This window comes from Pinus tabuliformis, chromosome 9 (assembly GCF_031772625.1).
Source record: "Pinus tabuliformis cultivar Carrire ecotype Pingquan chromosome 9, CPIR1, whole genome shotgun sequence".
NCBI lineage: Eukaryota > Viridiplantae > Streptophyta > Pinopsida > Pinales > Pinaceae > Pinus > Pinus tabuliformis.
The window spans coordinates 2,023,807,486-2,023,834,049 of record NC_142307.1 but is presented as its reverse complement, the minus strand read 5'-3'; positions in this window follow the sequence as shown (position 1 = coordinate 2,023,834,049).

The following is a 26,564-nucleotide window of genomic DNA, read 5'->3' as shown; positions in this document are numbered from 1 at the left end:
AAGATCATAGAAGAAGAACACTATACAAAGACATGGATCTATGTTCATAAACAACTTAGGATCAGATTTAAGTTAACCATACAAATGTAACAAGCATCAATGATACAAAAGTATGGAGGAAAAACTCAAATAGTTTTATTGATAAACAAGAACAGATCCAGGAAGAGTTACAACCAGTGGTTCCTGACCCAGCATCAACCTCCCAGCAAAGAAAACCCCTCTTCACCTTAAACAAAGCATGGATCACCCAATCCTCTGATGTTTGTCTCGAAAACCAACAGCAATTCCTTACAATATGCAAAATTCCAGCCTCTGGATCTCTGGGATGAGGGATCCATATATAGATATGTGTAAGGAGGATGAGTCAGCTTGTGATTTGATTAGTGTCTTCTCTTTGTCAGTTCTTTCTTACACTTGGAGACTGAAGGCCTCTTACTCATCCTTGGTCGAATTCAGTGAGGCAAGTGTCACAGGAGAAGATTCTGGAAGCTTCCATTGTCTCTCCACCTCGCGGAATGACACTGCCATTTGTCATTTCTCGCCCAACGCACCCTCACAGTGTATTTAGGTGCATTGCAACGCACCTAGCCAGTGTATTTAGGTGCAATGCAACGCACCTAGCCAGTGGAGCAGCTGAAATGATCCTGTTTTGACTTATTCTGAGCAGTTTCAGGTGGAGAACTTCTGGGAGAAGCTGTAATCTGTTGACCTTGTTCCTTTAGGGGTTAGAACAACACTTTTAGGGACTTAGGAGCCCTTGGTTTATGGACATTTCATGCTTGGAGTTGTAAGGCACAAAAATGTCTATAACAAGGTGGGATCACTTATGTGAAATTATAGAGTAGCTTTCATCACCAACTGATAGACAACTAGGTAGCACTTTTTGGGGACGCGATCATCAACAAATTCCTTAAAGATAGTGCCAACATTCATCAATTTTAGAATTCCTATAGTTTTGTACTATTTTTGTATTTTTTTTAAAAAGGTCTCTATAATATCTTTCATTTTGTATAAATAACTCTTCCTTCAAGTTATTAAGGGTTGAACCCTTGGATGAGATCTCAAAGAAGAATTGTAATCAAGCTGGAGATTTGCTTCAAATTAATGAAAGGATTCTGGATTTTCCTCAAATAGTTTGTCTCCTCATGAGTTTTTCTTATGTGTTCATTTCATTGTGTCTTTCTTCATGTATTTAAGTCTTTATGGAGAAATCTGGGAAAGATCAAACTGAATATCAATCCATCTTAAATCCCCTGTGAGGTTATAAACAATAATTATAGATTAGTTTATAAAAATGTTTGTTATTATAAATTCCTCTATATCAATAAATTGTCATACCCATCTGCATTAGATTAAATACATTTTGTTGACCAGGGAAACATTATTTACCTGATTTCCTTTTTATAATCAATTAAATATTCTGTTTGAATATTTAGTAAGTTGTAATTCTTTAATACCCTTCTATTCACTCAATTAAAATCAATTAACTATTTTAGACAAATAAACAACCCTTTCATTCTATTTGGCAAGTGTTAAAGTTTAAGCACTTGTTTTCAAACTATTCGTAATTTTGGTCATCCGAAAAACTTTAAAACAAACAAAACAATTTAGATGCTCTGGCATGATTAATTAACCTAGAATAATCTCAGAGGACAAGTACAATAAATCACGGTGGTATATTAATAATTTTTGTAGGGATCCATAACTAATGAAGCCTTTGGGTGATTAACAAAGAATACACTTGACAAGTAATATTGTTGTATTTCTTCTAATTCTAAGAATTGTTTTGGAATTAGGGTTTAATACATGTCTATTGTGATTGAGAATTGATGATTCATATGACTTTATAGTTTTAGTTGTGAGAATGATTTGATGAACATTCTAATGGTGCTTTCACATTAACTAAGTAGATATTTCTTTATGATGAAGTTTTACATGGCTATTGATATTATGAATCTATTAATTTGATGAAGCTTATTGTTATTGAAGACATGAAAATGATGTTGCATTCAGTCCCATGGATTGTTGAAAATTTTTATGAGTTAGTCTTCGTTAATTGATGACATTGGATTTGAATGTTGGCATAAGATTGTAAATACAATTTTTGTAATCATTAATGGCTTTTCTTTAGTAACTTATTGTGACAAATTATCCTCTAGTAGAGGAGTTTTGTTGCTTGATGTCCCATATTGAAAGAAATGTCATATATGTTGTTGCTAATGTACATGATGGTGATGTTATTTAGAAGCTTGTGACTTGTTATTGACAGTTTATAACTTGGTACTTTGTTGTATGCAAATTTGTGAATGAGATGTGACAGATTATGGTTGGGTACTCGGAATATTGGATAGTTAGAGTTTGATGAGAAGACTTGGCACTTAATAACATTAATTTGGCTTAACAAAGTTATGATTTGGTTAACTTAGTTTGATATAGATAGTGTTGATAAGTTAATTGGCTAGGCATTTGATAACTATGGTTTGACATGACTCTTGATAGGATTTAACTTGAAAGTTGACATGATTGTTTTGATTTGGCCTAGTATTGTTCAGTGATATATTCAATGTTTGGTATTCAATATTCAAGATTCAATGATTCAATATATTGGATTTCAGTGGTTGGTTCAGTGATTCAGGGTTTTGTATCTTGGTACATAACTTGAGCTTATTTTTGTGTGTGGGTTCAGTTTGAAAATTGATGAAAGGTGGCCTGCATGTTTGTGATGGTTGATTGTGATAGGTGGATCCAGTATGAAAATCTGTAAATGTTGTCCACAATGTGTTGAGGGTTGTAGCCTTTAGTGAGGGAGTAAGAGCTTCCTTCTGGTAGGAGCCGATAAACTTGATTAGGGATTAGTAACTCCCTTCTAGTGGGTGTTGGAGAATGAATGGAGGTTGTATCCTCTTTCCGGTAGGAGCCTGCATCCTAGCAAGATTTTGCACCAGCAAAAAATTGTAACAAGAATTTTCTTTATAATAAAAGAAGAAGACAAAAAGAAAACAACGGTGGTTTTCTCCCACATTGGGTTTCCACATAAAATATTGGTGTTCTTATGTGTCTTATGTTTATGTGTTAATGTAATTTTCATTCCATGGTATCCATGTTTATGTGATTAATGTTGCTCATATTCTTAGATATATCAGACATTATGCTAGTAATAAAGTAATGGATCAGATTAATGGAAAATGAAAAGTGTAAGCTAAGTGAATTTTAATTGGAAATAAAATACTAATTCACCCACCCCAGTATTTCTAATAGAGTCAACTAGAGTGTGAAGTACTGACCACTCTTTAGGAACCATTAAATTCCAACCACCAACATAAACAAATCGAATGGGAATAGTTTCATGACTCTTGCTGCAAGAGTACAAAAGAAGCATATGACTATTTCCTGAGTAAAAAAAATGGATGTCGTTTTCACTTTTGTTGATCAAAACTAAGTCTATTCGGCATGGGGGGTAATGGTTCATGAAGAATAAACTATAAAAATAAAACAAGAAAAAGGAGAAGTATTCATAAATTAAAATGGAAGGAAAAGGATGGAATGATAAGAAATGACAAGAGAAAGATAATAGACAAAATATCCTCGACAAAATTCAGCCATATAAACAGTCGACCGACATTCAAAATTAGCATAGGATAAGAAATAGAAAAGATGAGAAGAAATTAGAAAATAATACTAGAGGAAGAAAATGCAAACTTGAGAGAATGAGACCAAAGGCGACATGTGACTCCTCTGATGCTCAACATCATGAGTTGAGACAATGTAGCACCACCAATTCTGACAAAAAATAATGGTCTACAAATAAGTCCTACAAGGAAAGTAGATGAGATGCAAGTATATGAATTTGGTCTTCCGATACCAAGAGTGCCAGCTGTATCCATATCAAGTCCCTCCATTAGAGAATTCATCCAACAACAATCACATATCTATTCAGAAACACCCACCATTTGGCACGAGAGAGATGAAGAAAGAAATGAACCATAAATTCAAGCCTTGGTGGTAAAACAAACATGAGGCGATAATCGAGAAAATTAATGCATACTTCTCCATATGAAATCTCTCATGAACACCCCATGTGTTGTAGTTATTATATATTGAAGAAAGTGAAGATACAAGTTCAATCTATGAAAAGTCATGACCCGTAATAAGTCGGTTCAACAAATATATAGATAGAGGGTGCCAAACTAATGGGTTCTCTTTTATATAAATTAAATACAACAATCAAGAAAATTTCCCATGTTCGACATGTTAGCTAGAAGTCAAAGTTGTTAATAACAACCAGTCGATCAACTAAAAAATGATAACAAAGGCCACATTGTCGCTAGTAAAAATGGGATTGAATCATATTCCTCTATATGAAGGAGATAAATACTGGAAAAAGCACTAGTTTGTTTGTGAAAAATTTTAGGCAGCCAAAGATACTACAAATGAAGGTAAGAAAATAGCCTAGTCCACAGCTACTCTTCAGAAGAGAGCACTAACTTGGTTTATGAATATTATAGAAAATCAGCACAAAAGAAAAAACGATATTAAAACAAGTTTTTTTCTCCTTCTTCAAAGTGAAATATTAAGCATCTAGGGACCCAAAAACTTAAAAGAATCAAACAACAATAGTATGATATAGTGAGAGAATATGATAAGCATTTCATATATTTATTACGCCAGATCCCATATGTTATTGATGAAGCACTATTAGTTTAATGGTATGTTACATAGCTAGTTTGTTGAAAATTTGAGGACCACTAAGAATGCACAAGGAACAATCATGTGAAGAAGCCCTTAAAATAGCTGTCACACGGAATAAGTCGATCTTGCGAACAAGATAGACCTTCCTAGAATCTAAAGAAGACCTAATGACAAGCAAACCAACCAGACACTATCTTTCTCTAAATATGCTTTGATAGACAATAGCAAACAAGTGTTTCTAGGGCATACCTTAGGTCCAACGCTAGCTTGTGGATGCCCTCGCTCCTTTGATCCAAATGAGCTCCTTTCCGCGAATCTGCAAACACAAACAAGGCAAACAAATTAAATAGCACCTGAAAAGCCAATTGCATAAAACATATTTAACATGAAAGTCAAGGAGTCCATGAAACAAATAACATAAGATACTTGTTGAGAAAAATGAGTTTGATTGTATTAATTCAAAAGAAGAAGAATCTTACAACCTTTGCCTTGACGCTGTACAAGCTCCTCCCAGGGTCCAGCAAGAAGTCTCCTCTACTTTGACAAGTTTCACTCACTCCCCAATGAAACCAAAAAAAGGTATGTGATCTCTCCTTTTTAGGCTTAACTAGGAAGTCTTGCTTTCACCAGCATTTACCCTAAAAAATGTTCAGCTCCTAACCTCTTTAGCAACCAGCTCAATGTCTGTATTTATAGTGCAATGGAGGGAGGTTACTAGGTCCTCCTTCAAAGGGATAAAGCCCTCCTTCAAAGGGATAGCTCCTCTCATCAAGGGATTAGCTCCTTCTCTTTTGGGATGCATGAACCACCTCAGAGTGAACAATCCACGTCAAAATTCCTTCTAGAAACCTCTAGAATTAACCCAAAGTGAGTTTTTTAAGATAAAACTTGCGCCTTTTGACTTTCATAGGGGTCCGCACCTACACCGTTAGGGACAGAGCGGGTAGGTCCGCAGTTTTTGTACACAGAAGGTGCGGGACCGCAGGTGACCATGAGAGAAAGTGTGGAACCAGAGTTACATTGATTTTTAATGTCTTTCTCTCATTTCTAAAGCATGATTTGAAGAGTTGAGGTCTGAGACTTGCTTAGGAGGACAGTACAAGTGATGATAGACCCATACTGACTGCAAATAATCATGGTGATGATATTTTTGTGTAACAATAGCTCAATGCATTGAAATGAATGATGAAGGCCAGTTGACCAACTCAACGACTCACAATAAATTGGAAGAAAATTTATGATAACTACAAAGTTTGAAGAGTGTTTGGAATCCTGCGTGGAGAATTTTTCTATCAATGTTTTGTGCTAAGAATTACATCCCATCTTCAGGAGATCCACGGAAGAATCTTCTATTTATTTAGCTAACGAAATACGTAAATAAATAATAATTAATCTATAATATTAAAGGTGTTATATCGGCCAAATTAAATAAAAGAGAGGTAAATAATATAAAGTAGTTAATATAATTAATAATAATTATTAAAAAGATTAAAGTAAAGTTAATTAAACATGTAATCAAAATTAAAATATAATAATTAAAAGAATGTAATGTAATTAGTCTACTAATAATAACTAAAAATAAATTTGTATTATAATTAGAATAATAAGATAATAATATATCATAATAATCATAATAATAATAACAATTTTAATAATTATTATAATTAATGTAATAATTAATTACTATAATGTTAAGTCCCTATAATACTGGTGATTCCCCCATTTCTATTGTCGTTTTATCCCTTATTGTTATTGTTGTGCCCCTATTGTCCCCATAATATTGTTATTGTGCCCCATAGGATCCCTCTATTTTTATTTTTGTGCCTTTATATTATTATTGTTAGGTCAGCTTGGTTATATTGTGACCCCTTAGACTCATATATATAGAAAAGAGGTTTTTTCATTTGAATCATCCAAGCATTGTTCATTTGTGTAATGTAAAGGAGGTTTCCCCCTCAAAGAGGCTAAATTCTAAGGCGTTGATCTATCTTTTCTATCTTTTTGTGAGGTGGTTTCATAACATTTGGTATTAGAGCTTTCAATTCTAGGGTTTTACTACTCCAAACAAGTCATCGTGGGAGATTTGGCATAACTCTTCATTGGAGAATCCAATCTTGATTAGACTTGCGGGGTTAGAAATATTACTCAGAGGGTTACTGCAGGAAGAAATTTCAGACCTGGGAGATCCAAAATTACAGAGATACAATAGATTCAATATTGAGCTCCTACAAAATGAAAAAAGGTGTGTAGTTTTTTTTTAATTTTTGCATAAGATTGGTTTGAAAAATTAGTTTGAAGGAATTCAAAGGGCATAGTGAAACATTATTATCGGTAATTGATGCCCCGAAGAAAGAAAATGGAAACACCTAGTAAGCAACTTGAAATCTCTAGCATGACTCATGAAGAAGAGGAAGAAATGCAGCATGATATATCAAAATTACGAGACCAAGTGCAACAAATTTCACTCGCACAAAAATTAACAAAAGCTAAGATGGATAGTTTAAAGAAAGGCGTAGAAGCTAAGATGAATGACATGGAAGCTAAGATGGACGACGTGGAAGCTAAGATGGACGGCATGGAAGTTAATATGGATGGCATGGAAGCTAACATGGATGATTTAAAGAAAGGCATGGAAGATTTGAAGACAAATTTGACAAAGTTTCTACAAGAAATGCTTCCTAATGGCGAAAGGGTAGTAAAGGAAACTCATGATGAGAACATAATAAATGTTAATCATGATTTCATAGACTCTAACATTGGATCGAAGAACCACCATGTTCCAAAGATCGATATGAGGAAGTTTGTTGGCAAGGATCCGTAACATGGATACTACAAATGAAGAAATTTTTCGATCTCCATAATGTGAAAAACACACAAAAGGTACATATTACAACTTTATATTTGGAACAAAATCAGTTTATATGGTATCGATGGCTTTGCTCTTGTAAACAAATTGTCACTTGGGCTATTTTTATGGATGAAATGATAACACATTATGAGGATACAAAAAGAAACACTTTTTTTAGCCAATTGAGAAATCTCAAACAAAAGGGTTCAATGATGGAGCACATTGAGGACTTCCAAAAATTGAATATGAGGGTAAAATATATTCCAGAGGAGCATAGGATTGATGTGTTCATAGGGACTTTAAAAGATAACATCCAACATGAGGTTCGCCTTTGGGAACCAAATTCATTGGAGAAGGCATTCAGGTTGGCAAGAAAAATGGAAAGCAAAATTATGGAAACAAGGACCCTACCACTCACAATCATAAAGATGGAAGGGTTGTTGCCCCTATCCATCCACAATCTACAAGATTGACACCACAACAATTGGAAGAAAAAAGAGCAAAAGGGCTTTGTTACAGTGGTGATAGCAAATACACTAAAGGTCATAAGTGTGCCGAGAATAAATTATTTTACATAGATTGTGAAGAGGAGGAAGAAAAGGAACAAGAAACATCAAAAGAAGAGGATATACACAAGGAACAAACCCTAGAAAAAGAAGAAATGAATCCAGCCATATCTTGTAATGCATTGGCTGGAATTACCACTCCTTAAACTATAAAGATAGAAGGGTATATCAAGAAGAAAAGGGTAATACTGTTGATTGATTTGAGAAGTACCCATAATTTTATTCATTGTAAGATAGCCAAGGAATTGAATTGCTTCCTATATCTAGCACCAGAGTGTCATGTGATGGTTGCAAGTGGAGGAACCATAAATTGCTCAGGAAAGTGCCATAATATCAAGCTATACATGGGAGAATATGTAATGAATAGCCCAATGCTTTCCATTCGAATGACTGGTGCTAATGTTGTACTATGAGTCCAATGGCTACAATCCTTGGGTACAATAGCTTTTAATTTTCAAGAACTTTTCATGAAATTCTCTTCAGAAGGAAAGGAAGTTGAATTAAGGGGTATCGCGGGGAAATTGAGAAAGATAATCATCTCTAATGGAATGACAAAGCTTCTAAAGAAAGAACAATGAGGCATAATTGCACAATTATGTTCACTAGAGGTTTCCACATCGAAACCATCCATTTCTCCAGATTCCAAAAAGTCTTGGACAATCATTCCAAGGTATTTGAGACTCCCAAAGGCCTCCCACCTATTTGTGATCATGATCATGCTAATGCTAGAGGCTGGTATAATTCAACCTAGTCAAAGTTCTTTCTTTGCTCTAGTAGTATCGGTTCACAAGAAGGATGGATCATGGCACATGTGTCCAGATTATAGGGAGCTCAACAAGTTCACTATTAAAGATAAATTTCTCATTCCTGTCATTTATGAATTAGTAGATGAATTGCATGGATCAATTTACTTCACCAAGTTGGATGTTCATTCAAGATATCATCAATTCAAAATGAAGACTACAGGCATTCCAAAAACAACATTTAGAACTCATGAGGGTCATTATTAATTTTTGGTCATGCCTTTTGACCTTAATAATGCCCCTTCTACATTTCAAGGTTTGATGAATTCCATTTTCAAACCCTTCCTTAGAAAATTTGTGTTAGTATTTTTTGATGATATACTAATCTACAAAAAGTCTTGGAAGGATCATGTCCAACATGTTGACATGGTGCTCAAACTATTGGAGGAGAAACAATTATATGAATATCCAAGTGTTTCTTTGGAGTACAAGAGGTGGAATGTCTGGGTCATATTATATCTCATGAAGGTGTTAAGGTAGACCTTAGAAAAATTAAAACCATTAAGAAATGGAAAATCCCCACATCCATAAAGCATCTACGAGGATTTCTTGGGTTGACAAGGTATTATCACAAGTTTGTTAAGAATTATGGGAGAATAGCAGCACCTCTAACAACATTATTGAAGAAATATGCATTTTTGTGGACTCCAGAAGCAACGAAGGCCTTTGAACATCTTAAAGAGGCAATGTGCCATGCACCAATCTTAGCTACACCGGACTTCACAAAAACCTTTATTGTGGAATGTGATGGCTAAAGAAATGGAATTGGTGTTGTTTTAATGCAAGAAGAAAGACCCATTACTTTCGAAAGTTGTCCAATCAAAGGAAAGTATTTACACAAAGCTATTTATGAGAAGGAAATGTTGGCAATACTACATGCACTTAAGAAATGGTGACCCTACCTAATGGGAAGACACTTTAAGGTAAAAATTGATCATGATAGTCTTAAATACTTTTTGGACAAATATTATCTTTAGAAGAGCAAAAAAAATGGGTCACAAATATGTTGGGTTATGACTTTGAAATCATCTACAAAAAAGGGAAGAAAAATGTTGTGGCAGATGCACTCTCAAAAAAGGATGAGGATGTGGAAGCATTTCTTTGTGCCATTTCTATTATCCAACAAAACTGGATAAACGAAGCAAGGGATGAATGGAAGAATGACAAGGAAGTGTGGGCACTCATTCAAAAGATACAACAAGATCCCAATACATCTGATACATTTAGCTGGAAAAATGATTCGTTATGCTACAATGATCGGTTATACCCATGTAAGAATTCCCAACTCAAACAAAAGATTCTTAGGGAATTTTACACCTCTCCCTTAGGAGGGCACTCAGGATTTCTAGAAACCTACCACAGGGTTAAGAAGGATTTTTTTTGGGATGGCCTTAAATCAGATATTCAAAAATTTGTGGTGGAATGTTTGGTTTGCCAAAAAAATAAAGTTGAAACAATTAAGACCCCAGCACTATTACAACCTTTATCCATTCCAAGCCAACGTTGAGAGGAGGCTTCAATGGATTTTATCACGAGTTTACCCAAGTTCGAAGGAAAGAGTGTTATCATGGTGGTATTTGATAGACTTACCAAGTATGCACACTTTTGTGCATTATCTCATCCATTTAAAGCGAGTACAGTTTCTACTGCATTTACGGAAACAATTCAAAAGCTACATGGAAACCAAAAGATTATTGTAAGTGACAGACATCCCATTTTCACTGGATATTTTTGAACAAAATTATTTTCTTGTCTTGGTACTCAGTTAGCTCATAGCTTATCCTATCATCCTCAATCTGATGGGAAAACTGAGATAGTAAACAAATGTTTGGAAGGATATCTTCGTTGCTTTGTATCTGATAAATAGACATAATGGGTCAAATGGTTGCCTCTCGCTGAATGGTGGTATAACACTTTCTTCCATACTGCAACAAAAATGACCCCATTTATGACACTTTATGGATATCATCCACCATCCATCACATCATATCTAAGAGAAAATTCTAAGGTTCAAGTAGTGGAAGATCACATCTAACATCAGCAGCAAGTTCTCCAACTCTTAAAGGATAACCTCACCTTAGCACAAAATAGAATGAAATAGCAGGCAAATCAACATCGCAGTGAAAGAATTTTTGATGTAGGTGATTGGGTATTCCTACGGCTACAACAATATAAACAAATGTCCCTAAAGCAAGCTAAGAAGGATAATAAATTATCACCAAAGTATTATGGTCCATACAAAGTGTTGCAAAAGATAGGTACTATGGCACACAAATTGGAGCTTCCTGCAGCTTCCCGAGTGCACCTAGTTTTCCATGTTTCATGCTTAAAGAAGGTTATAGGTGACAAGCTTCCGGTTCAAACAATATTGCTAGAACTTGATGAGGAAGGAAAAATAATATTGGAACCTAAAGCAGTAAAAAAAACAAGAACTCAACAACTACGAAATCGATCAATTTCAGATTATCTCATCAAGTGGAAGAACTTACCCGTTGAAGATTCCACATGGGAGGATGAGAATTTTATACAAAAACATACATAACTACTCAATCATTGAGGACAACACTTTTTTGAAGGAGAGGGGCATGTTAGGTCCCTATGATACTAGTGATTCCCCCATTACTATTCTTGTTGTATCCCTTATTGTTATTTTTGTGCCCCTATTGTCCCCATATTGTTATTATTGTGCCCCATAGGATTCATCTATTGTTATTTTTGTGCCTTTATATTATTATTGTTAGGTCGGCTTGGTTAAATTGTGACCTCTTAGGCTCCTATATATAGAAAGGAGGTTTTTCCATTTGAATCATCCAAGAATTGTTCATTTGTGTAATCTAAAGGAGGTTGCCCCCTCGAAGAGGCTGAATTCTAAGGCATTGATCTATCTTTTCTATCTTTTTGTGAGCTGGTTTCATAACATATAATGATTAATCATTATAATGATTAATATTAATCATTATTATAATAATAATTAAAATAATATTTATTAATTTAATGAAAATTATAATGATGTAATGAAAAATAGATTGTAATGTGATTAATGTACTAATGATAATTGAAAATGAAACAATATTATAATGAAAATAATATGATATATTGATAATAATAGACTATTATAACGATAATTCTTCTAATCACTATAATATTAATCATATAATAATTAATTATTATAATGATTATAATAATTAATCATTATAATGATTAATATTAATCATTACAATAATAATTTAAAAAAAGTAATGTGATAAAAGAAGTAATAGTTAAAGTAATATATATTAGTTTAATGAAAATTAGAATGATGTAATTAAATTAGATTAGTAATAATGTAATTAAATTGAAGTAAATTAAGATTGATTAGTGATAATGTGGTTTTTACTAGGTGACCAAGATTTATTGAGTTTCCATCCATCATCATGATTAAAAAAATTTAGGGTTTTTTTCTATCTCCAAGGTCTTCTTAATTTTTCTTTTGTAATAGTGATCAATAGAGGGGATAACTTTGGCATTCTATAAGCATATGAGGTACTTGGTTGCTTTTGAATGTTCAACTAATGCAAATTTCTTAAATCTAGTCTGAATGATATCAACACAATGTTCCTTAAGCCTAGCCTAAATAGAATGGTTAGTTTCTCCAATCTAAACTTTCCCACATCTACAAGGGATCAAATAGACACATTTGTTTCTTTTAGGATCAGCTTGGTGTTTAGAATGGTCCAACAATTTTTGTAATGTGTTATGAGGAAAGAAGGCAACCCTAGAAATGTTGGACCATTCTAAAGACCAAGCTAATCCTAAAAAAATCAAAGGTGTCTATTTGAACTCTTGTGGATGTGGAAAAAATTACATTGGAGAAACTGGCTACCCTGTCTAGACTAGGCTTAAGGAACATTGTGCTGATATCATTCATCATAAATTTAAGAAATCTACATTAACTGAACATTAAAAAAGAATAAGTACCTCATATACTTAAAGAATGCCAAATTTGTCACCTCTATTGATCACTATTACAAAGGAAAAATTAGGGAAGCCTTAAAGATTAAAAAAAAAAGCTAACAATTTTAATCTTGATAATGAATGGAAACTCAATAAATCTTGGTCACCCATTATAAAATTCATTATCACTAATCAATATTACTTCAAATTAATTACATTATTACTAAACTAATTTAATTACATCATTCTAATTTTAATTAAATTAATATACACTATTTTAATTATTACTTCTTTTATCACTTTTCTTTTAATATTGCTATTGTAATGATTAATATTAATCTCTATAATGATATTAATTAATTATTATATTCATTATATTGATTAATATTATAGTCATTAGAATTAGAATTATTAAAATTATAATAATCTATTAGTAATTTGTCTGGTTATTTTCATTACAATATTGTTTCATTTTCAAATGCCATTAGTACATCAATAACATTACAATCTAATTTTCATTACATGATTATAATTTTCATTAAATTAATAAACAATATTTTAGTTATTATTATAATAATGATTAATATTGATCATTATAATAATTAATTATTATATTCATTATAATAATGATTAAAATTATTATTATTATGATATATTATTATCTTATTATTCTAATTATAATACTATTATTAGTAGATTAATTACATTAATTTGTTTTAATTATTATATTCTAATTTTAGCTACATGTTTAATTAATTGTGCTTCACTCTTTTTAATTACTACTATTAATTATATTAACTACTTATGTTATTTACCTTTCTTTTATTCAATTGGTTGACATAACACCTTTAATATTATAGCTTAATCACTATTTATTTATATATTTGGTCAACTAAATAAATATAAGATTCTTCTATGGATCTCCAGAAAGAAAATGGGTTGTGATACTTAGCCAGAAACGTTGATAGAAAAATTCTCCATGCATGATTCCAAACACTCTTCACATAGAAAAATTCTCCATGCATGATTCCAAACACTCTTCACATGCAAACTTGAAAAAACACAAAACCTTAACTACAAAGTTCATTGTTGGCATTATCTCTCCAAAATAATAATATTTGATGCATAAATTGCAGGAGTGAGGGGGCATAATAAGGACAATTGCAAATTTCCTGAGTATTATGACCAAGATGTTTAATGAGTCCAGTCAAACATATATTGTGACATATACGAAATTGCGTCGAATCGTACTACTAAGGAATTTCAATATAGTTTGAGTAATTCTAAACCAAAGTGGTGTACCATATACAAAGATACTGGCCACTCGATGCAAGAATGTCAGTTGGATGTGACAAATAATCCCAACTATCATGTCGTGTACCACACTTAGGCTTTGAAACAATACAATGTACCACCTGGGAGGAAGATGAAATGGAAAGGGAGGATATGATGGTCGAAATTGAGGCTATAATGGTCAAGGACGTGGTCGTGGTCAAGGTCAAGGAATAGTTTATTGCTTTACATGTTGGCAGGAGGACCACACAACACCTACCTGTCTAGTCAAAGATAAGATTGACTTATGATTTTGTAATATGTGTGGTCTGGGTGATCACTCATTGGAGGATTTCCCTAAAATTATTGAAAACTTATTGAAGAAAACAGTTTCCAATCTACTACAAAATTTCCCAAAGTAGGAGATCCTAAATTTGAAAAATATCCCTGTCATTACAAGATAGGGCATGGGTCAAGAAAATACTCCTCGAAATCAACAAATTCTTCAACCGCGTAAAATAACTACCAATTACCTAGATTTGCAAACTCGGAATGAGACAATGGGGAATGTAGTAGAATTTATTTAGAAATGAAGTTTATACCTATAAATAGACAAAGTATATGTTACTCGAAGAATTTTTGGAATTATTAAAATAAAAACAATCGTCTGGTTGTCTTGTCGAACTTTTGAATCTATTAAAGGACTGCAATGAAGGAAGAAATCAATATAAGAACTCGTGGAAACTTTCACAGGGAAAACATCTATCTGACCAAGATCCCAAAGTAGACTTAGAACTAAATGGATATATGGTCCAAAAAAGTCATCATCAACTAAAATAAAAATCCCCCATCAACTATATAAAAGAATCATCGATCAACACCTCGTAAACCGTTGTATGTAATAATGTGTCATGCTTAACAAGCATAAAATTTTCAAGTTGGTTGGTAATGCAAAGAACTTTGATTACATGTCAAATCTTTTGCTAGAAGAAGGAACATCCTAATAATGAAAGAAAAAGTAAATTTTCTTTTTTTTTCCGGGAAACCTTGAACACTACTAAGAGGGGGTGGGGAAGGGGTGTAAATTAGTAGTGTACCAAACACCAATTATTAAAACATTTTGCCATTAATTTTTAAACAATTACTAAATATGTGTTATTTAACCATCTGTTAGGGACCTATAATATAGGAATCCCAGTCACTTTTTTCATACTATTTCATTTGGGGTCATAATTTTTGATATTATTCATGGTTTCATGAATGTCATGGTCTAAAGGGGTTTTTTTTGTACAAATAGGTCAAATTTGTCAAACTGTCATTTTAAATATTTTGAGTCAAAATAAGAGTCTTTTTTCCATAACCTGAATTGTAAGGCCATAAGGAGTCATGAGAGAATTGGTCAATCATAATTTTGTTATACTGATGTCATGTCAGTCATGAAAATTATTTTGAGAGTTAGTTACTGGTTAAGTGCGTTATGTCAAGCTCATCATTGGAAAAGATGACCCTCTCATCACATCTTTCACATTATCAAGTGACCCATTATCATTCCAAAGGAGGTTTCGGTGGCATGGAGTGTTTGAATTTGTTTGAAATTATAGACTTCTCCCTAATTCAAAAATAACATTGATCTCAGAGTAGTTCGAAGGTCGAAGAAGAAGGTCGCAGGCTTAGAGGAGGATTTGTTGCGAAAGTTGCAAACCTGCTATGAAACTGAACCAGCTGTTGTGCAAATGACAAAACGCTTTCACACCTTTGAGTAAGGACCCTTTTCACCTATTATTGGATTTTGTATGATGTAGGGGACCTGTATTTCATATCCCAACCAGTATAAAAGCCCGAGAAAAACCTGAGTTATACAAACCCACGATTGCATAGGCAGCTGCTAAGCATTTGCTACGAAAATTGACAATTTGCTGCAAAAGTGGGGGCTAGTCAATGAGGAGGTATGCGAGCACTGTGAATCCTATCTCATAAGCTCAGTACCATCACAAATATATTTCAAGAATACACATTTTCTCTATTTTTCCAGAGGAGGTTGCAACCATAAAAAACATGGAGGACTACTTTGACTTGCTGCGAAACTGGCTCATTTGCTGCGAAACTAGACAATCAACACCATTTCACTTTATATTTCGAATTTTGGGTTTCTAGAAGTAGTCTCGATCATGTGAAAAGGTGGCATATAGTCTTACGAGGTGTATTTAATGATTATTTGCAAATATTCCAAGTTGGTGATGTTTTAGGCATAGATTGGTAGTAAGTAAAACCACCCTTATTTTTGGCTTTGGCTCTTCCCTTAAGTAAGTTTGTTTATAAGATTGAAGATTCTAGGTGTTTATGTTTTTCAAAAAGCTCCTTTAGCAGCCATATCTGGTCACAACTTTGAAGCTATTCTGAAGAAGCAATTTTGAAACATTTTGTGCCCTAGCCAACATTAGGATTTTTGGTGTCAAGGTGGACATTTGGCATTTTTGAGGAAGGGAAGTTTGAAAGAAGTATATGGCATGGTTATTACAAAGTCAACATCATCATTAGTGTGTGAAGATTCACTACCAAACATCACCACTTAAATCATATAAATGAAGATGGCTTTGCACTTTTGTAACAAGCGCTGCTTTTTTTCGCACATGAGGTTTTATAGGATTTTGAGGTATTGTGTTAGGGTCCCACCCTAGCCCCCTTATTCATGTAGTAGGATCGAGTCGTAGTTATAGTTAAGTAAGGAGTCAATAAAGCCCATATTAATAATTGTAAGTGGTTAACCCGTAATTAATGACGGGACCACAGTTAGTTGCAAATGGGCCATGGTATTAGATATATGGTATTAATAAGAACCATGGTATTGATCCATGGTATTGCATGTATGAGTCATATATAAAGGATAGAGACTCCCTGCGAGGGCATCGTGTATTATTTTGTAATCGAGATCTACTCTATTGGAGGTTGCCCCCTCGAAGAGGCAAGTGAACATTGCTTTCTTAATAATAAAATACTTGATGTTGTTTCTCACTATTCTATGTTCTGGGTATATTTCTTCGCATATTCTGTATTCCGATATCGTCTTACAGGTTAAGAGCATAACAAGTGGTATCAGAGCTCTTTCCAGGGCTGATGGGATCTCCATTTCTTAGAAAAACAAATTGGCTAGAGACGTGTTCCAGCGTCTTTAAACCACGGGATCTATCGTTGAGCGCATAAACCTACAGATTTGGGGAGGCATGCACGTAGGAAATACAAGAGGTGGTCATGCTTGTTGGACTCCCTTGTAACCCCTGTGGGTACCCCTTCGAGTAGTAGTGCATCAGACAGAACCGTGCACGGACTGTCTTCCAAGTACCCTTTGGGTATATCGGAAGCCCCCTAGCTCTCTTGAAACCTTGCCATAGATAAATCGTCAGCCGTCTTGCTGCTACAGTATACTGAGAATAACACTCGGAGAGATTACTTGCTTGTACGATAGGGTAGTCGGGTTGTACGGCTAAGGGTACGGTTGATCCTCCTTAGTTAGAGCCCTGAAACATTGGGCCAAGTACTACTATTAGACCCTTATGTATATTGTGATCTGTAGCACCTGACACTCCTCAAGACCATAGTTCCCTTTTCTATCTCAGGATCACACATAATCTCTGTCAGATCAAATCTTGCAAGTGGGGTTGTAGCAAAAGCAGACATTAGTCCCGCAGTTCCGAGTTAGCAGACCAGCCTTTCCTATCCATCAAATCTGTAGCAGCAATCGGTGCCGCCGTTCAGAGCTATCCGGTCAGCCATTCAGATCTCTCAGATCCACCAGATCTGAGTAGTTTTGTGGGGTTCCTATACCGGGGCGTGATTTTCGCAGGACTTTTTGGCAGCATTGACTTTTGCTATGATCTTATAAATACAATTGCACAGGGAAATAGGCCTGAAATCTTCAAAGTTTCCCGGGTTGTCTTTCTTTGGAATGAGGGCTATAAAGGTGGAGTTAAAAGGCCTATAGACCTCTCCCTTCTGCCTTGATTCTTCTATTACATCAGTAATTTCAGAACCAATCAGGTCAAAAAAGAAGAGGAAAAGTTCTATAGTCCAACCATCAGGGCCAGGACTCTTGTCTTTTGCCATAATTTTCATTGCTGCTTCAACCTCCTCCTTAGAAACAGGTATAGAAAGGTCCTCTGCTTCTTCCTCCTCTACAAACCTCGGGAAACACTGAGCAGTTCTAAGGACTTCAGCAATTGTAGCCTCCCCTGAATCAGAGAAAATTCTTTCAAAATGCCTCTTTCCTAAGCTTGAGAGATCAGAGAAAGAGCTAGCCTCCCGCCCTTCTTCATCTTTAAGGCTCCAAATGATGTTTACTGATTTCCTTCCTTTTGCATAGTTATGAAAAAACCTGGTATTTTCATCACCAGATTTTAACCATATTGCCCGGCTCTTAATTCTCCATTCTTCTTCCTTGTCTAAAAGAATTTTATTTTGTAACTTCTCCAGATGAAGAATTCTATCTTTTAGAGACTGCGACTGATAGCCATCCTCCTCAGGGCTCTCCAACAACTTCAATTCCTCCCTGATTTTGCATAGAGCTTCATTTTGTTTCAACTTCCTATCTTTTGCCCATGACATAGTTGCTTTTTTAAGTCTCTTGAGGTTTTCCATAAACAGAAAGCCTTTGTCCTCTCTTGCATTATTACCCGGATGAATCCAAGTATTTTTGAAAAGAGTACTAAAGGAAGGATCTTGAAGCCATGAAGGGTTGAATTTAAAGGGTGCCGGAGGCTTTGGGGGAGGGAAGGCTATATCCAGAAAGATCGGAAAATGATCAGAATTGCCAATTTCCTCCACCCACTGTCTGAGAATAGGTGCATTTGATAAAAGAGCCTCGGAGAGGAGGAAGCGATCTAGTCTCTTGGCTATCCGTTCCTCCCCTACTCTTCTATTCCTCCATGTGGGCTTGAGCTTTACCGGAGATGGATCTGTGAAGTGATTGTCTTCAAGGAAATTAAGAAAGAAATCCGACAAGGGATCCTCCCTGGCTGAAGGTCCCCAAGCCTCAGCTCTACCAATGGAAAAATTCAGATCACCTCCAACAATCAGCATGGAAGACTTCATAAACGATTTAGCCATCAAGTCTACCCAAAAAGATTCTCTTCCTTGGCATGGACCATAGATATTTACAATGGAGAAGGGATGGGGAAAAACAGGTGTAAAGACCTCCATACCCAAAACTTGCTTGGTCCCCCACTGATTGATAACTTTGATTCTTCCTTCTTTATAGCCTATAGCAAGACCCCCTGAGTGACCAGATGAATCAATGGCAGAAAAAACCCATCCTGGTAATAGGGTCTTTAGCATAGCTTCCACCTCATAACCCTTCCCTAGAGTTTCTTGGAGAAAAACAATGTCTGCTTTAGAGGTTAGTATCCAATCACGCAAGGCCAATTTTTTGGGTTTATTGACTAACCCTCTGCAATTCCATGATGACAAAATCATTTTAGAACCCGGTCTGGGGTCTGCACTGCTCTAAGAACCCCGGGTATTGAGTATTGTTTGCCATCGGCCACGTCTAACTTAGCTTTCAGCTTTGCCTTTGAGAGGTCCGATTTCCTACCTCTCTTATTCTTTGCTGAACTGAGACTAAGGGACTGTCCTAAACCCCCAGCAGCTACAGGCATAACAGACATTCCCCCCAAGGATCTTAGATTATAAGGGCAAGGGTTATGGGATGGAGGGGAAACCAGAGGGGGCCATTTCTCTTCACTATTCAGGTCAAGGGACGGTAAAGCATCCACAATGGAATCTATATCAGACATGTTTTTTGGAATTGCATCATTGTCATTATGGTCCGAATTATGAGAAGGAGAAATTTGAACAGAAACAGGAATATGCTCAGGATTAAGAAGGGAGAGGGTAGGGGAGCCTGAGCACATACCCTTATCCTGCTCGCTGTCGGGATGGTGATCAACCGCTGCCTCCTTAGCGCTCTCCTCCATTGGAACCGTCTGAGGAGAATCGTTATTCCGGGTCGTCTCGTTGAGTTGGGTATCTTCCATCACCGACTCTTTCAATATCTCCTCAGTCTCCATGTCTTCCACTGTCTGACTCGCAATCCCTGCTCTATCCCGAGTCTCCATGTCTTCCACAACCTGTCTCGCAATCCCCGCTCTGTCTTGGAGAGGAGGAACCCGATTGAAGGTATATTCTCTAGGAGCAGGGGTCCTTCGGAACCTCCTCCTTCGCCTGAACAGAGGGCAATCCTTGGCGAGGTGCCCATACTCGTGGCAGCTATGGCACCGAAAGGGCAAGTGCTCATAGTCGAGGATCTGCTCAAAAACATACTGTTTATACTGTAAGTTGATCTTTTGAGGAAGGCCGCCGCTCGGGTTGAGACTCACCAGGATACGGGCCATTGCCCTGTTCTTCGTTTTCAGAAAAGACATATCGGCCTCCAAGAAAGACCCCAATCTGTTGCCGATAGATTTAAACACCGCTTCGGTCCATAAAAAAGACGGGAGACCCGGGGCTCTTACCCATACAGGGAATTCGTCAGTTCTTTCTTTAATAGCGTCGAAGAGGGGGCTCCAATGCTTCATCAGGACCGGGATACTCCCTATGCTCCAATTCCGCTCCAAAACCCATTCTGCATCTTTCTTTTCCTCGAAACGAAGCATAAACAAACCTTTGGCCAAACACTATGCCTCAAAACGAAGAGGGTTTTCTGGACCGAAAACTTGTTCCCCCCACGCTTGAAGAAATTCAGATGAAAACTTCTTTCCTCTTGCCCTTCCAACAAGGGTGCTTTCCGATACTTCAAGAGATTCTTCAATGGAGATTTCCATACCTAATACTAAGTTCCCCACCAAATCCTGAGAACCAATCGACCCTAAGGGATTTCGCTTCTCACCTTTTTTTCTTGAGTCTTCATCTGGTGTCTTGTCTCCTCCGCCTTCGCCCGTGCATTCTGGACCCTCCTGGACTGGATCCGCTTGTGCCTCTACCTCTGGCTGAGGTTGAACAGGGGCCGAGAAAAAAGGGGCTGGACTCCCAGAAGAAAGAGGAACATTTCCTGATTCATTGCATCCCCTCGTCTCTCCAGCAGGGTTGCCAAGAAGACCCTCAATACCATCACCTAGGGATTTTGGGACAGGGTCGATCTTTGACAGAGAAACCCTAGATAGCGGAGAAGCCCCGCCAGGAACCCTTCCACTACCAAGGCCCGAGGAAAGCCCCAAATTACCTAAATCCTCAAAACCCTTCAGAGAGAACTGCCGGAGTGGCCCAGGGTTCTCCTTGTTTGCAGAAAGGATTGAGCCTGAAGTCTGCCCGACCGCCTCAGCTACCCTAACCGGTGATTTGCATGTTCCCTGGAGGCTCGAAATGTAGCTTTCCCTGTTCGGATCGTTGCCTTGGAGTAAAAACTGAGGTTTTGTCTCCAGAGAGAAACCCGCCTGTCTCGAGAGCTCATAAGCACCGAAAAAAAACTCAATATTTTGAACTGTGGGCTCCTTACCCCACATAGATAAAATATCCTCCAGCTCCGGGTCCAAGTCCACCAACTCGCTCGGATTAACCATGGTTGAAGAAGCGTTCGAGGAAAAACGACAGCTACAGACAAGGAGGAAGGATGCCTTCGCCCGAGAAGACCGGAAACAAAAAAAAACGAGACCCTGTGGTTTACCCTATGTGTAATCCTTCACAGTAAAAGACTTTTTACATCCTGCCACCTCCAGCTGCCAGTCATTCGTGGAAAAGCTCCTACGCCTGCACCTGTACGAAGGCTAGGTTCCGCCTGCGGAAAGCTTACCCGTGACCAGAGCAGGATTCCACCTAAAACCCTAGTCTCCAAACCCTAGCCGAAACCGTCCATCGTGCTCCTCCCCATTCCTCCTCATGTTATCTCCACTCTTTTTAATTACTACTATTAATTATATTAACTACTTATGTTATTTACCTTTCTTTTATTCAATTGGTTGACATAACACCTTTAATATTATAGCTTAATCACTATTTATTTATATATTTGGTCAACTAAATAAATATAAGATTCTTCTATGGATCTCCAGAAAGAAAATGGGTTGTGATACTTAGCCAAAAACGTTGATAGAAAAATTCTCCATGCATGATTCCAAACACTCTTCACATGCAAACTTGAAAAAACACAAAACCTTAACTACAAAGTTCATTGTTGGCATTATCTCTCCAAAATAATAATATTTGATGCATAAATTGCAGGAGTGAGGGGGCATAATAAGGACAATTGCAAATTTCCTGAGTATTATGACCAAGATGTTTAATGAGTCCAGTCAAACATATATTGTGACATATACGAAATTGCGTCGAATCGTACTACTAAGGAATTTCAATATAGTTTGAGTAATTCTAAACCAAAGTGGTGTACCATATACAAAGATACTGGCCACTCGATGCAAGAATGTCAGTTGGATGTGACAAATAATCCCAACTATCATGTCGTGTACCACACTTAGGCTTTGAAACAATACAATGTACCACCTGGGAGGAAGATGAAATGGAAAGGGAGGATATGATGGTCGAAATTGAGGCTATAATGGTCAAGGACGTGGTCGTGGTCAAGGTCAAGGAATAGTTTATTGCTTTACATGTTGGCAGGAGGACCACACAACACCTACCTGTCTAGTCAAAGATAAGATTGACTTATGATTTTGTAATATGTGTGGTCTGGGTGATCACTCATTGGAGGATTTCCCTAAAATCATTGAAAACTTATTGAAGAAAACAGTTTCCAATCTACTACAAAATTTCCCAAAGTAGGAGATCCTAAATTTGAAAAATATCCATGTCATTACAAGATAGGGCATGGGTCAAGAAAATACTCCTCGAAATCAACAAATTCTTCAACCGCGTAAAATAACTACCAATTACCTAGATTTGCAAACTCGGAATGAGACAATGGGGAATGTAGTAGAATTTATTTAGAAATGAAGTTTATACCTATAAATAGACAAAGTATATGTTACTCGAAGAATTTTTGGAATTATTAAAATAAAAACAATCGTCTGGCTGTCTTGTCGAACTTTTGAATCTATTAAAGGACTGCAATGAAGGAAGAAATCAATATAAGAACTCGTGGAACTTTCACAGGGAAAACATATATTTGACCAAGATCCCAAAGTAGACTTAGAACTAAATGGATATATGGTCAAAAAAAGTCATCATCAACTAAAATAAAAATCCCCCATCAACTATATAAAAGAATCATCGATCAACACCTCGTAAACCGTTGTATGTAATAATGTGTCATGCTTATCAAGCATAAAATTTTCAAGTTGGTTGGTAATGCAAAGAACTTTTATTACATGTCAAATCTTTTGCTAGAAGAAGGAACATCCTAATAATGAAAGAAAAAGTAAATTTTTTTTTTTTTTTTTTCTGGAAACCTTGAACACTACTAAGAGGGGGTGGGGAAGGGGTGTAAATTAGTAGTGTACCAAACACCAATTATTAAAACATTTTGCCATTAATTTTTAAACAATTACTAAATATGTGTTATTTAACCATCTGTTAGGGACCTATAATATAGGAATCCCAGTCACTTTTTTCATACTATTTCATTTGGGGTCATAATTTTTGATATTATTCATGGTTTCATGAATGTCATGGTCTAAAGGGGTTTTTTTTGTACAAATAGGTCAAATTTGTCAAACTGTCATTTTAAATATTTTGAGTCAAAATAAGAGTCTTTTTTCCATAACCTGAATTGTAAGGCCATAAGGAGTCATGAGAGAATTGGTCAATCATAATTTTGTTATAGTGATGTCATGTCAGTCGTGAAAATTATTTTGAGAGTTAGTTACTGGTTAAGTGCGTTATGTCAAGCTCATCATTGGAAAAGATGACCCTCTCATCACATCTTTCACATTATCAAGTGACCCATTATCATTCCAAAGGAGGTTTCGGTGGCATGGAGTGTTTGAATTTGTTTGAAATTATAGACTTCTCCCTAATTCAAAAATAACATTGATCTCAGAGTAGTTCGAAGGTCGAAGAAGAAGGTCGCAGGCTTAGAGGAGGATTTGCTGCGAAAGTTGCAAACCTGCTATGAAACTGAACCAGCTGTTGTGCAAATGACAAAACGCTTTCACACCTTTGAGTAAGGACCCTTTTCACCTATTATTGGATTTTGTATGATGTAGGGGACCTGTATTTCATATCCCAACCAATATAAAAGCCCGAGAAAAACCTGAGTTATACAAACCCACGATTGCATAGGCAGCTGCTAAGCATTTGCTACGAAAATTGACAATTTGCTGCAAAAGTGGGGGCTAGTCAATGAGGAGGTATGCGAGCACTGTGAATCCTATCTCATAAGCTCAGTACCATCACAAATATATTTCAAGAATACACATTTTCTCTATTTTTCCAGAGGAGGTTGCAACCATAAAAAACATGGAGGACTACTTTGACTTGCTGCGAAACTGGCTCATTTGCTGCGAAACTAGACAATCAACACCATTTCACTTTATATTTCGAATTTTGGGTTTCTAGAAGTAGTATCAATCATGTGAAAAGGTGGCATATAGTCTAACGAGGTGTATTTAATGATTATTTGCAAATATTCCAAGTTGGTGATGTTTTAGGCATAGATTGGTAGTAAGTAAAACCACCCTTATTTTTTACTTTGGCTCTTCCCTTAAGTAAGTTAGTTTATAAGATTGAAGATTCTAGGTTTTTATGTTTTTCAAAAAGCTCCTTTAGAAGCCATATCTGGTCACAACTTTGATGCTATTCTGAAGAAACAATTTTGAAACATTTTTTGCCCTAGCCAACATTAGGATTTTTGGTGTTAAGGTGGACATTTGGCATTTTTGAGGAAGGGAAGCTTGAAAGAAGTATATGGCATGGTTATTACAAAGTCAACATCATCGTTAGTGTGTGAAGATTCACTACCAAACATCACCACTTAAATCATATAAATGAAGATGGCTTTGCACTTTTGTAACAAGCGCTGCTTTTTTTCGCACATGAGGTTTTATAGGATTTTGAGGTATTGTGTTAGGATCCCACCCTAACCCCCTTATTCATGTAGTAGGATCGAGTCGTAGTTATAGTTAAGTAAGGAGTCAATAAAGCCCATATTAATAATTGTAAGTGGTTAACCCGTAATTAATGACGGGACCACAGTTAGTTGCAAATGGGCCATGGTATTAGATATATGGTATTAATAAGAACCATGGTATTGATCCATGGTATTGCATGTATGAGTCATATATAAAGGATAGAGACTCCCTGTGAGGGCATCGTGTATTATTTTGTAATCGAGATCTACTCTATTGGAGGTTGCCCCCTTGAAGAGGCAAGTGAACATTGCTTTCTTAATAATAAAATACTTGTTGTTGTTTCTCACTATTCTATGTTCTGGGTATATTTCTTCGCATATTCTGTATTCCGATATCGTCTTACAGGTTAAGAGCATAACAAGTGGTATCAGAGCTCTTTCCAGGGCTGGTGGGATCTCCATTTCTTAGAAAAACAAATTGGCTAGAGACGTGTTCCAGCGTCTTTAAACCACGGGATCTATCGTTGAGCGCATAAACCTACAGATTTGGGGAGGCATGCACGTAGGAAATACAAGAGGTGGTCATGCGTGTTGGACTCCCTTGTAACCCCTGTGGGTACCCCTTCGAGTAGTAGTGCATTAGACAGAACCGTGCACGGACTGTCTTCCAAGTACCCTTTGGGTATATCGGAAGCCCCCTAGCTCTCTTGAAACCTTGCCATAGATAAATTGTTGGCCGTCTTGCTGCTACAGTATACTGAGAATAACACTCGGAGAGATTACTTGCCTGTACGATAGGGTAGTCGGGTTGTACGGCTAAGGGTACAGTTGATCCTCCTTAGTTAGAGCCCTGAAACATTGGGCCAAGTACTACTATTAGACCCTTATGTATATTGCGATCTGTAGCACCTGACACTCCTCAAGACCATAGTTCCCTTTTCTATCTCGGGATCACACATAATCTCTGTCAGATCAAATCTTGCAAGTGGGGTTGTAGCAAAAGCAGACATTAGTCCCGCAGTTCCGAGTTAGCAGACCAACCTTTCCTATCCATCAAATCTGTAGCAGCAATCGGTGCCGCCGTTCAGAGCTATCCGGTCAGCCATTCAGATCTCTCAGATCCACCAGATCTGAGTAGTTTTGTGGGGTTCCTATACCGGGGCGTGATTTTCGCAGGACTTTTGGCAGCATTGACATTTTGGGGATTCGGCTACCCCCCAGGGCGCTTATTGGTGATCTAGCCCATAAGAATCAGGACAACAAGCTGAGCAAGGTGGTACCATTCAATTGTTAGTGAAAAAAAATTCGGGCGGTCCCAAATTTCAAGTACATCGGATCGGTGCATGGTAGAAACTAGAGCTCAAACTATGGTCAATGAGAATGTTATATACCTAGGGGGGATAATATGGGGTACCAAGGGAGGTACCCAAGGTAATAATGTAATA